Source organism: Carcharodon carcharias, chromosome 19 (genome assembly GCF_017639515.1).
Source record: "Carcharodon carcharias isolate sCarCar2 chromosome 19, sCarCar2.pri, whole genome shotgun sequence".
Taxonomy (NCBI): domain Eukaryota; kingdom Metazoa; phylum Chordata; class Chondrichthyes; order Lamniformes; family Lamnidae; genus Carcharodon; species Carcharodon carcharias.
The window spans coordinates 82,615,040-82,618,947 of NC_054485.1; the positions used below are offsets into that span (position 1 = coordinate 82,615,040).

Sequence of the window (3,908 nt, forward strand, 5' to 3'; positions counted from 1 at the left end):
ATTCGATGTCTTTGAGTGGAGTATCATGGCAATCCGAGGAGCCTAGACACAATTACAATTACTTGTTATATTTACACACACAATGCTTCTGTTTGAGCTAAACAAATTCAGTGATAGCCATTCGCTGGCTCTTTCATTTGGGAAATGCCTGGGCTAAACGGAGTCAAGCTGCTTGGTTTAAATTTCAAACAATACTTGGCAGTTAGCTATCAGTCACCATTAACTGGTGCATTCTACATGGCAGCGTCTCTACTAATCAGTTTCCACTTGCCAACCAATCAGTGTTCTCTTCTCATACAGTACAAAGTTATTGTTTCTCATAACATTGGTGTTCTTTCTAATTGTCCTGACGAGTGCAAGGCGAAAATCTTCCATGAAATGACTCTTCTCATCAATGCTCAAGTTCTGTACTGAAAACGACCAATATACTGCATTCATTTCAAACAAAACAAGAAGGGCAGTCAATAAAAATCTGAAGAAATTATTCATAGTGTTCAAATGTGCTGAATATTATTCCGAGTATTCTATGAATAGGCCCAAGGAAACTTGAATAATTTTTCTAAATCATTGAGAGAAGTTGCAAGCAATGTCAGCAGGATTTCAAGCTGCACAGTGCGAACAAAAAAAAAATCAACCACTTACCAGCCCATTGCCTGATCCGTCAGGCCACGAGTACCACCTTTACATAATTGAATGGTTACTTTATTAAAATCACGTAAAAAAAAACAAAAGCGAATTCTGAGATGGAACACATCCTTCTGTTTATTTTTTGTCGCACTTTTGTCTTCCCCACATCTTTTCGAACATGAAGCTGTACAGAAAATGTGAATGACATTCTTCAGTTTAGAATCACTAATTTAGCATCAACACCGTCATCCACGTGAAGTGCGGGGATATTCACCACTATACTAAAAAGGTACTGACCACCTTTGCTGCTATGCATTTTCTCCAGAAGCGCACGCTCAACAATCACTCAGTGAACAGATCTGCTTATGTTTACCAACTCCAGAAGGAATAGTTATCTTGGAGAAGGCGATTCCTGTGAGGGAAACAGAGGGATTGACAAAGACACAATGAAATAAAGAAGGAAATCGAGAAAGTGAGCTAAGCAGAAGCAGGGAGACAGATAAAGGCTGAAAGTACAGACAAGTTTCACGACTCCAGATCTTTGTTAACTTAGAGAAAAATGTAATGTTTACATTTCAAGAATGCTAGATGTGCCAAAGCCTTTGGAATACTCCTTGAAATAGTCACTGCTCTAAAGACAGAGTTAGAGGAAAACATACAGATTCAGCCGATTCCAAAATAACATCTTAAGAGCTATAAATAAACATGGGACCTTTCTTTCTGAAAATTTTTGAAAGTTTAAAATTTAGTTCTTTGCTTTTCCATGGAGAATTTTAAGTTACCCAGTGGAGTGGTATCAATTCAGGGTCTGTTTCGAAGGGTGAACCTTCCAGAAAAAAAATGCCTTAATTTTATGCAGGCAGGTCGCATGACAAACCAGTTTCGTTTCTTCTTATTCAAAAAATAACTACTCCTGATGGAAGTCAATCCCACCTTCTAGAGCGTAGAAGGTCTTGGAAATCACAATTCGTGGCTTGAACAGAAAGTTCATGAAACAAGCAGGGCTCGTCCGAGACTTCGATTCAGTCAGGAGGGAGGGTGGGGTGGAGGGGTGTGATGGGGCAGAGCGGTTGGGTGGTACATTAGCAGGAAAGTCAGCTTCAGTTAGTGGTCACCAGCTTCAAAACTGGCCTTTGCGATCAGCGGTCGCATTAAGTGCTGCATTAAAGCTGTTGGACGCGTATCAAAATTTTGCATAATCGGAAATGTTAAAATTACTTATTATTGAGATTTATCTATGCAGCCTTTTGGGCAAAAGATCAGCGGGAAAGAGCTGTGTGGGGAGCCTGTCTGTAGATACAGTTTCAATTAGTTTCTTTTAGCTCAATAGCTGAGTATATTCCTAATGAAGTGGATGTCAGTATCATTTATTTGAAGTATCTTGGTAGGATTTAACGAGTAAACAATGTTTGGCGAATATTTCATTGAAAATGAAGGAAACAAGCCACAGCGATGTGTCACTAAAGCAGAAAATAGTATACAGCTACATCCCTGGGTGGGATTGAACCACCAACCTTTCAGTTAACAGCTGAACGTGCTAACCTATTGCACTACAGAGACTGCACTTCCAGTACTTTGCACAACAAAGCATGGAACATTTATATAACAAAAACAGAATTACCTGGAAAAATTCAGCAGGGCTGGCAGCATCACCGGAGAAGAGAAGAGTTGAATTTTCGAGTCCTCGTGACCCTTCAACAGAACTGAGTAATATTAGGAGAGGGGTGAAATATAAGCTGGCTTAAGGTGCGGTGTGGTGATGGGAGAGAAGTTGGGGGGGGGGGGTTGTAGGGACAAACAAGCAGTGATAGGAGCAGATAATCAAAAAATGTCACAGACAAAAGAACAAAGAGGTGTTGAAAGTGCTGATATTATCTAAACGAAGGAGCTGATTAAGAATGGATGGCAGGACAAATAAGGTACAAGGCTAGTGGGGGTGGGTTGGAACGACTAACATGGCATAAATGGTATAGATTGAAAAATAATGGAAAAAGGTGGGAAAAGAAAAATCTATATAAATTATTGGAAAAACAAAAGGAAAGGGGAAGAAACAGAAAGGGGATGGAGGAGGGAGTTCAAGATCTAAAGTTGTTGAATTCAATATTCAGTCCGGAAGGCTGTAAAGTGCCTAGTCAGAAGATGAGGTGCTGTTCCTCCAGTTTGCGTTCGGCTTCACTGGAACAATGCAGCAAGCCAAGGACAGACATGTGGACAAGAAAGCAGGGTGGAGTGTTAAAATTTCAAGCGACAGGGAGGTTTGAGTCTTTCTTGCGGACAGACCACAGGTGTTCTGCAAAGCAGTCGCCCAGTTTACGTTCAGTCTCTCCAATGTAGAGGAACATTTATGGCAGCTACATGGGAACAGTCTGACCTCAATTGCATAAACCAAGTCACCATGACTGACTCTGCAACAAAAACAAAAGATGCTTCTTCAGAGCCATACAGGCTCGAAACGTTAAGCCTATGTTTTCTCTCCACAGAAGCTATCAGAGCTGCTGAGCTTTTTCAGCATTTTTTGTTTTTGTTTCAGTTTTCCAGCATCCGAATTATTTTGCCTTTATTATATGAATAACTCTCCTCCAGCTGCTTATATCCGAGCCTTTCATTGTGTTTCCTGTTTCAAATATTCGCATTGTCCTGAAACGATTAGGCTTTATTTCCTGATGAGCAAAAACAGTGATCCTGTCGATTACAAATAGATTTAATTTCACCAATCAGTTCAGATTAAATGTTTCAATGTCCTGATGGAGAGAAAGTTGATTTGGCTGTCGCTGATCAGTCGGGCTGTTCGCCCTTCATTTTCTTCTGATTCCATTTCCCAGAGCCTTCCTCAAGGTTCACAAAGTTGGAGTCCGGGTTTTCTGTGTTGTTCCGTTTCCATTTTCCCCACTCCCAACTGGCAATGTTTTCCAAACCTTCACACAGACTTCTGCCTTGCCTCATGTCCAGGGATGTGGAAATTCAGTTCTGTGGTGAGACGATAGAGGCCGGGGGTTTTAGAGTAAAGAAGTTTAAGAGGAGATTTGATGGAGGCATTCAATCTTATACCGCCGAATAGGCGAAGAAGCTGACAGAACAAGTGGGGAGAGGCTGCTTTCACTGAAAAAAGAAGAGGGAATTCGATTTCAGTAAATTGTTAACAAAAATAAAAAATAAGCGGGGAGATGAGCTGACCAGGCTCTTGATTTTACTCAGCGACTTATGGTCTGGAATGAGCTCCGCCGCTTTTCTTGAATAAAGTGCTGTGGGAATTGTAGGCATTAACATGTCAACTTATAGAC

At 40.8% G+C, this 3,908-nt stretch overlaps 1 non-coding gene across 1 annotated transcript; it reads right to left on the minus strand.

Annotated features, from left to right (window-relative positions):
• Positions 1-2,113: 2,113 nt before the first annotated feature.
• Positions 2,114-2,187, minus strand: trnan-guu. Its single transcript has one exon. It is a non-coding gene; the product is annotated as a tRNA-Asn (tRNA).
• Between the last annotated feature and the right edge of the window lie 1,721 nt (positions 2,188-3,908).